The 10,007-nt window shown below is 46.0% G+C and overlaps 1 pseudogene; it reads right to left on the minus strand.

The window, feature by feature from the left end:
- On the minus strand, positions 392 to 6,674 carry Gm7208 (predicted gene 7208; annotated as a pseudogene).

Consider the following 10,007-nt stretch of genomic DNA (forward strand, 5'->3'; position numbering starts at 1 on the left):
ACACAGCCCTGGGAGCCAAAAGTATTGGGGATTTCTTAGATAGATGATGAAATAAGTTGGGTGCATCTGCTCCATCTAGGTGTGCAGCTTTTGTTTATTTCAATTGAGTTTTGAGTTCATTGATCAGGTGTTTTGTGGGTTGAGAATTTACAAATATAAATATGACTGATAAATTACAAGCCTCTAGATTATGATTTTACCGGATTACAGGGATTTGTGATCGCTAACCACAGGGGGCAGATGACTGGGAATGTGAGCAGAATCCAAAGGAAGAAAACCACGAGATGGATGGTCACTAAATGAAGCTAGCCATGGAGATGATGAGACTACCAGGGCCAGAGAGTAGCCGGCGTTGGTGTGGGGTGGTGCCTTCTTTTATATTTCACGTAATACATTGTTATGAGAGCTTTTATTGCCTCTAATGAATGCCCAGAATGATAAGGAATAACATGCAGAGTGGTTTCATACATGTCTGAGAGGGCAAATGCTGAGGTTAGAAATGCTTATGTATTTGTTGGAACAAAGAAATATAAATAGATGGACATTGTAACCTCAGAATTACCCCATCTGCTTCCAACCTCACACACCATTCCTGACACAGGACACTACAGCTCTGCATGCTTGTCTTGAGAACACTTTAACTCCTGGATCTTCTGGGGCAGAGTCTTGGTCCAGAACTGCAGCCTTCTGGCCTTCAGGGCTCGACCCACAGCAGGCTGGATGTCCAGCTGCAGATACTGCTCATCTTGGTCCATCACAGGCCAGTAGGGTAGACCCTCGCTGTTGGGGTTCCTGTGGATATGCCTACCAGCAGGGAAGAGTAAAGGTCTCTCTGACCCAAAGCCTGATTTCCCATATTTTGTCAGGGCAGTGGATGAGCAGACCTGGGTTCTCAGGGGACAGATGGACTAGTTTACTGATATAACTACAAATGTCACCAGCAGTGTCTACTTCATGTGAAGCTAGGGGAGCTTGCTAGTTTTGTGTCTCCTCAGAGGCAAAATCTAAAGAATGCTACCAGAAAAAGTATGACTCACCTACCTGGTCTCTGTAGTATAAACAGTAAGTGAAGGGTATAAGGTATCTGCCTGAGTATGCCCTAGGTTGAAGACTATCATATAATTAAGGACACATGAATACTAGTGGAACACATCCACATTGATACCCTAGATGGAGACTTGACCATAAGGGGATTGAGGACGGGGTGTATTCTCACCCATTTCTCAAAAAGTTGGCCCAGTACTTCATCACCCTCCTCTTCAGCAGCTCTTCCTCCTCAGTGAGGTCAACTGCAGACAGAAGGAGAACGAGATCAAGTTCTAGCCTCCTCATGCAGGTGCCACCTCATGCTCTCCTACAGAAACCAGAGCCTGACGGTGAGCCCTAGACCTGGTTTATACCTTCTTCCTTCCCCACTCAGAATCCAGGATCCATCCAAAGCACTACTTGAAGTTTCTCAGGTTCATTTCTCTAGCACAAAGTAGACTAGGAAAGGTTCATATTCTAACCCTAGTGTATTTTAGGGGGAGCTTGGGCTTTTCAAAGCTCAGATATGGTGAACACTTTATTTAGTTCCCTCCCAGTCTCTCAGTTTCCCCCAACAGGCCAGAGAGCTCAATAACCCCTCAGGAACTCATCTGATGTTCCATTCAGCTCTAGGAAAACATGAAAGACTCACATTTCATGCCCCAGAAATAGGAGCCAAAGACAAAGGCAACATCATCACCATGGTCTGCCTTCGCATGTGATGGCCTGACATGCTTGATGAAGCTGGACAGATGCTGGAACTCATAGAAGTAGACAGGAGCCTGGGAACCTGGGGGTGACGACACAGGTTGACATCGTGATTTCTCATATGGAGTTTATCTGCCTAACAAGAAACCTTGCCCTAAAGTTATCTGGAATCACAGTTGAGTGGTGAGCTCCAGACTGGGTCATTGGATCTGGTAAACCTTTGTTAAACAGAGACCCTGGCATTCCCAGCTGAGGAGTTGACAAGACCCTGTGGGTAACTCACATGTTTCCTCCTCTAGACCTGGATAGGATGCCAGCCTTTACATTAGACATAAAGATTTAATGAGGGAAAGCTGCCTGCTATCAAAGACCTGACCAAGACATGGGTCTGGCCTGGGCACTCCAGAGCTCACATGGGTCCCACAGCTCTGAGCACTCCCTGTCCTTGCTCTTGTCCCAGATGTACTCACGCTGGAAATGTGCCACTTGGAGAGCAGGGATCACAAACATGAAGTCCCCCAGCATCTCTCTGAACTGTGCTTGCAGGGTCTCTGGGTCCTCAGTGTCCCCCATATACTCCTCCACTAGCAGGTGACTACATTCTGGAGGCAACATCTATACAAATAGGAATCAGGAAGAATGATGACAGGTAGGCAAAAGCCTGTATGTAAGGAATGCAGCCAGGGATGAAAGAGGGTCTAGGGGGAAAGGTAGAAGCTTTGTGGTGGCAAGAACACACATGTGCACACGCACGCGCGCGCGCGCGCACACACACACACACACACACACACACAGAGAGAGAGAGAGAGAGAGAGAGAGAGAGAGAGAGAGAGAGAGAGAGAGAGAGAGAGATCTAGGAAAGTATATGGGACCATCTCTATCAATACAGAAGCCAAGGAGTGTCTCACCATCTGTGCTGCTGTGCTCTTCAGAACAGCTGGCAGGGTCTCTCTGGTTATGTTCTCTATGATATGATAAAGGCCCATGATCTGGGAGGCAGGGAATAGTCTTAAGTATTGGATGGTTTGGAACTACATGAAAGTATCTCTGAGTTTCTATCACCCACCATTTGAGTTTACATTCCCAGGGGCTTAGAACTAGGTCTCACCGTGGGGACTCCCCAGCCATATTTGTCTGTGTTGACACCAATGATGCTGGGGACAGGGTGAAAATCCTTAGGGCCAGCAGCTCCTGAGGATGCTTGGGTAGGAACTCCCCATCCACCACACCAGGGATCATCTTGAAGACCTATACAGCATTGACAGTCAGTGCTGAAGACCAATCCTATAAATATTCTAATGCCCATGAATATTCAAAGAAATTCCCTATATCCTATCTCATCCAAGGGGTCTATGCACACTCTAGAAGAAACTTGAAATCACAACTAGCTTGTCTTGTTATTTCTGCACACTGTACTGAAAGGACACCAAACCATGGAGATGAGTTAGCACATTTGAGTAGTAAGTGATTGATGGAAATCCCACATCCTGTTCATCAGGTCTTTCAAGACACACAATCTTCCCAACCTGGTTAATAGCCAGGATCTCTTGTTTACTCTTTGCTCTCAGGCAGTGGATCAGGGCTTCTGAGTCTGTGGCTTCACAACCAGATAGGTTGGCTACTGTCTGTAAATGGAACAGACAATGGTTAGCTCATACCTCCCAGCAGGGAGCAGAGTTTCCTTGACTCTAGTAGATGTCATTACCCCTTAATACCACATCCTAGTGTTTGTTGTGTATGAAAGGAGTGGGTGGAATTGTTCACATTTTCTGTCACTGAGAGGTGACAGGTAGGAAATGCCATGCTACCTGCATATTGTTTTGTTGTTGTTTTGGTGTGTGTGTGCGCGCGTGCGCACGCGCTCGAGAGCTACTCATGGGTGACAATAGGTATGAAAACACATTTTGTGTGTAGTGGTCAGAGAAACATTCTCAGCTGCTACGTGTCCCCATATTCCTTATTCGAATTTTTCTACACCAGTGTAGCTGGCCTCCCAGGGAGTGTTTCATCTTTGATTCCTGTATCTTCATAGGAATAGTACATTTTCTGAAACATATGAAAATGATCAGCTTTGTATGGGTTCAGGGAATTTGAAGTTGGGATCTCACTTTTCCATAGCAAATAAGTTTACCCAATAACTCTTTCCCTCAGTTCATGTGTTCTTCTTAGATTTCCTTTTTATCAACTCAACACAAGCCAGGATCATCTGGGAAGAGGAACTTCACCTGAGACTATTGCCTCTATCAGAATGGTCCATCGGGAGGTCTGGGAATTTTCCTGGGAAACGACTAGTGCAGAAGAGTCCACCTCACTGTGGGCAGTGCCCCACAGGGCAGTGTTCTGGGTTGTTTAATAAAGCTAACTGAGGAAGCCATGGGAAACAAGCCAGTAAGCATGTTGCTCCTTGGTCTCTGATTCAATTCTCCCTTCCAGGTACATGTCTGATTGTGTACTTCCCTTCCAGAGAGATTATAAACTGTGAGCTGAAATAAACCTGATCCTCCTCATGGAGTTTTTTTTTACAATGGTCATCATCACAACAATAAGCAACAAACTGGGAAACCATGCATAAGGGTTTTTTTGCTAAAGACAAAAGCCACAGGATAGAGGTTTGCTGTCATAGAACATGCTCAGCATACATAAAATTCACTTAACTGAATAATACCAAAGCCCCAGAGGCAAAGACTGAAGTAGCAAAGTAGGGGCTGGTGTTCTTGAGGGCACTTACCTTGTAGACCACCTCAGAAGTGTCAGAGATGAGCCCAGGCAGTTGGGCCACTCCACTCTGCATAATGGCTCCATGAAAGAGTCCTTTGGACACGGGACAGAATATGGGAAGACACACTTGTGCCTCCTGCTGAGACTCCAAATATAGTGACCCTGTCACGGTTGCCTCCAAAGTAAGTGATATTCTTCTGCACCCAGCATAGGGCAGCCACTTGATCCAGGTATCCCCAGTTGCCTCTGGCATGCTGGTCTCCAGTGCTGTGAAGCAGCAGGAAGAAGAAAGTGTGGCTGCCCATGTTCTACTAAGTCCCTTTTACACAGCCCAGTCCCAGGCTTACCTGAAGAAGCCAAGGATCCCCAAGCGATACTGGATGGTGACAATTATTAGTTCCTCAGTGGCTGCCAGTTCAGATACATCATTCATGGAAGCGGATCCTACAACCAGTCCACCACCGTGGATCCATACCATCACCTGGAGACAGAAACTCAGATGCCAGAAGGTCCACACACAGCCCAAGCTCATCTAGACTACCCACTCAGTTATCAACTGCTTTGCTCTGTGCAAGTTGACCTACAAACAGATCTCCTCAGGATCTCAGGATGTGAGCCACAGATGGGGTGCTTTGGGCCTGGGAGCATATTTGCATCCCTATGTCCCCCAAAGGAAATCTCAGCATGGATTAATGAGTCTATGTCTAAATTAAAGTCATTGTTACTCTAAGACCCATCTAAGAAAAACAAGAAAGGAATGCCTTCCTGAGGGGCTTTCCTGATTGCTAATCAGAATGGCCATCAGATCCCATTGGCAAAACAGAACTTGTAGCTAGAGATTTGCATGATGTCAATATTCATCCCTTGTTACCATCCTGAGTGGGTCTGCCAAGTTGATAGAGGAATTCCTGGGTTAATCAAATACCTAGACCCTCTTAACTTTCAGATGCCAGAACTCTGAGTCACTCACAAACAGGTTTAGGCATCTCAACATGGGCCGACATGACTTTCTTGAACCTTAAAATGAAAGACTACTCATCTTGGTCTAAACTACAGTGGAGCTCAGAGTTATTTGGACCCTTCCCATCTTCCAGGGAAAGAAATGAACTCTTCCCCAGCTGACCATAGCCTGGCACTCACAGACAGATTAGAACCCTCCTGGGCATGGGCTGGTGTGTAGATGTTGAGATACAGGCAGTCCTCAGACATAGGAACCATGATCAGCTTCATCTCCTCCATACCTTCTAAATTCATCATAGCTGTCTGCAGACACCTAGTGAAAATGGAAGAAAGGAAGTCCTGCCCATGGTAGGAGGCACCATTCCCTAGGAAGAGGCCTTCTGGATTTATATAATAATAGAGGGAGTCAGTGAAGATTAGTAGGCATGTATGTGCCCTTCAAACGCTGTTACTGATTATTCATGTGATGTGATCAGTTCTCTGAAACTTCTGCCTCTGTGGTTTCCCACCTATGGTTGATTATAAGCTGGGATTGTGACCCACAGTAAAATCTTTCTTCACTAAGTTGCTTATGTAAGGATACTTTATCACAGCAATAGAAAGAGAACAAAGATACTTGGATATTGGGGTACTGTGCCCACATAGCAACTATAGGAATGAGTGGGCAATACCACTCCATAGGGTAGTGAGACATTCTTCAGTTCACTCCCAAGTACCAATAAGGTACCTCCTTGTTCCACATAGTCTCCAGTTGGAAGCATGTGTGCTTGTTCCTTAGTCAATGGCACAAGGACAGTGGATGGTCACAGGGACCATGAAGAATGGGCTCAGTCTCTGCTCCTTACTGCAGTTCCTACAACTAAGTCCCTACAGGGGCCGATCTCTGACCCAGCAGCCTGGCACAGCTGTTCTACTCTAATTCTTAGCACATTCATCAGGAACGCGCATGGGAGATGCCCCTCATCATAGGCAGAAAACTGCTATAGAGCTGAGGTGGAGGAAGCCTGCAGTGTGGCCCAGAGCACAGGCCTGAAGTTCCCTGGGTCCAGAACTTACATGGCTGGTAGTGAGGTCCCATCTCTCACACCACTCCATGGCTCAGGGTCCTCAGGAGGTGCAAAGCGCAGTGGTCCTACAGGAGGCTTGGCAAAGGGGATTCCCAGGAAGGCATGGACACCAGATTTAGTGTCCTTCACGTGGACAAAGCTGCCTCTCACCTGACCCCTGTGGGTGTTCCTGATGGGGCTGGCTGAGTCCTGGCCTGTAAGTGGAGAGACGCCATCAGCTGTCACCACACTTGGGACTTTCTACCTCATCATCACCATGGTACATGGGGAAGGTAACCTGGGTCATCTCAGTTCAGTAGTAGGACGAGGAGATGAGGGCTTCTAGATTCCCTAGGGACAGACACCTTGTCCACTGACCCTCTTCCAAACTGTTAGGACTCTTCCCTAGTCAACAAAGTGACAGGCTCAGAGCCACTTGGCATTAGGCAGGAATTATTGTCATTATCCATGTTCAGTAGGACTTCTAGCCACAAGCACACACAGAGGAGGGACATGTTCTGCTTGTTGTTCTGTCCCTGTTGTCTCCTTAGTATGTGCTAACCTCAGACATCTCTGCCCCCGTGTGCCCTGGTGGGACATTAGCAAGCATGCAATCTGCATGCTGTCACCTGTCATTCTCCACCAGCTCCTTCTCCCTCCCTGGTTCCTTCCATCCTCAATATCAGCCTCTGACTCTGAAAACCTGGAGCAGCTCTGACTCATGTCCCCTCTGCTCTTCTAGAGAGTCTCACCATGCACATGCTGGAGGGGAAGCAGGAGGCTACTGGCTACCACATACAGCCAATCACTAAGTCTAGTGAAAGACATGGTTGAACCTCAGGCCTAAACCTGTGCTGCTGCAGATGAGAATCTTACAGCAGGAAACAGAACAGATTGGCCTGGCCCAGGCAGGAATTTGTACCTTTAGGGGTGTAAGTGTGGACATTTGATTGGATGGGGCAAAGTTCTTATTGTAGAAGACCCGATAAGGCAGGAGCCACAGGGAGCCAAGAGCCAGCAAGCAGGGCAAAGCCACCTCTGCAGTTTCTGCTCCTTCCTTGATCTCTTGGACAGACACAACATAGCACCTGAAGTCCTTCTGGAATGCCAGGGTCCTTGACCTCCAATATGGAATCATTATGATCCCTGACTCTCTTACTCACCATCCCAATGTAGGTATTGATATGAAGACCAGGGAGCAGAAAGCTGTAACAAGAGAAGCCACGGGGCTCCTGTCAATTGGTACACAGTCATGATGCCAAGCTGAAGAGAACAAGGGCAGGAGCTCTGAGTGTCGAGTGTATCTCTTATCCTCAAGAGTCCTCTGTGCTGATGATACTCAGAGCAGTGAGTCCACACTGGAGGCCTTTGTCTGTGATGGTGACCTTAGAATCGCAGATACACCCACCCCTCAATTAGGTTATGAAGGCACTGAAATTGTGACACTTCTGCCCTCCCTCCAATGTGGCCTCTCACATTGCCAGCTCATGTTTAGATCAACTTCACTGCCCATTGGCAAACATTTTACCCTTTCCTACCTTTTAGTTATGTATTGTGTACACATATGTATGTGTATGGGCACTCAGGTTCCATTACACACATGCAGAGGTCAGAAATCAATTTGTAGCAGTCAGTTCTATCTGTCTACCTTATGGGTTCAGGGACCAAGATTAGATTGCTATTCTTGGCAGCAGCAAACTCCCTAACCAGCTGAGCCCCTTGTCAGCACCACCCCACCCCACTTCCACCACAATCTGACTTTGATGGGTTCTGGTATGCATGTCCAGGATATTAGTTTCAAATAAAAAGTCCTAGTAAGCTATATCAAAGAATATACAACCAGGAGTTTACAACTAGCCATACTTGACTTCCTGGAAGAAGTGGTATAGGAGTCAACATGGGGTAGTCTTTTTTGTTTTGTTTTTGTTTTTGTTTTTTTTTTTTGTTCCAAGACAGGGTTTCTCTGTGCAGTCCTGGCTGTCCTAGAACTCATTCTGTTGACCAGGCTGGCCGTGAACTCAGAAATCCACCTGCCTCTGCCTCCCAGGTGCTGGGATTAAAGGCATGCACCACCACTGCCCAGCCCTTGGGGTAGTCTTTTGTATCTGAGATTTGGCTTTGACTCTATGTTTTCATCCCAGAGAATATACACCCCCATAGCCCGGCACTGCTGGTTTCCTTTACAGCCCTGGTTTCTCCTGCCTCCCTGATACAGTGTTATGCCTCTAATATATGCTTGTCCAATCTGTGATCCCAGGCCTTCCTGGAGGATGTTCTACTTTGGGGATTGAAAGGTCTCCAACTCCTCCAATCTCTGGGCCAAGCAGTCAACTTCTTTATGTTTCCTGAACCTTTTTGTGCTTTTTTCTTAACTCCAAACTGTTTTGTAGCTCATCTGGAGGAAAGTCCCGTATCCTCTGCAAAGGACATTTAATATCATTCAGAGGCCAGAGACATGGTAAAAATGTTGACTGGTTTTCTTCTGTTGATGGAGTCAGGGACACAGTCTAATCAACTGTCAGGCAGACAGACAGATATACAGACATTGAAACAGAGGTTTAAGTGCAGAGGCTCAAAGTTCATGGAAATATCTGCATTGAGACACCACTCCACACCCATTTAGCATATTCATTGTTGGCAGAGACATGGAATACCTGGCACCCCCATACATGACTAGAGGAGATTTAAAATGGTGTAGTCATTTTGAAAGACAGGATGATATTTTTCTTCAAAAATTGAATACACCCTTGTCCTATGATTGAGAAATTCTTCTTTCAGGGCTTTAGCACAAGGAAATGAAATTATTGATCAGAAAAATAACAAATAAAGAACAGCAGCAAAAAAAAATCCAAAGTATTAATAAGAGCTTCATTAACAATAGGAAAAAACAACGGAAACTGTATTCATATATGGACTGATGCCCTTTGTCAAAGATGGCAGTTGAATGTCCAAGACTATTAATTAACCGATTAGTAACAGAAAGAGTCACTAGTGATTTCTTTTCTATGATAGAGTATCCAGGGCCCTGGTGTTTCTAAACCATTTCATCATTTCCAATCTCCTCCATCAGAAAGTGGTTGCCAGGAGCAAAGATCAGAGGGTGATGAACATAAATTAACATGGCTTCTTCCTACTGAATAGGGGCAACAAGACATTCTGTAAAGGGGTGGGGAGGGGTAGGAAAATTAGAAAACTTGGTTAGACTTAAGAAAGCTTTAGCATCTGTTATCCAGTCTCTGTATGCCTAGAAGGGTCAGGGCTTGACTGAAGTTCTAGCTAGATCTGTCTGAAAGGCTAGTTAAACCGTCTCCATTTGAAATCAGCAGCCATTCCTGAAGCTGTTCTGGAAACAAGTTTCTGGACAGCATCAGAAAGCAGGGGGCTGGAACAGCAAGTCACTCCAGCATCCCCAAGGTTGAATCTTCCCAATGCTGTACATTCTGCAGTACATAAATTTCACAACCAACATTTTAGTACCATTAGGATATTTGTATAGATTGTGCAAAGTGCACAGATCAATTAAGGATGAAATTTTGCTCCTTGTTTGAG

This window comes from Mus musculus, chromosome 8 (genome assembly GCF_000001635.26).
Source record: "Mus musculus strain C57BL/6J chromosome 8, GRCm38.p6 C57BL/6J".
Lineage (NCBI taxonomy): Eukaryota > Metazoa > Chordata > Mammalia > Rodentia > Muridae > Mus > Mus musculus.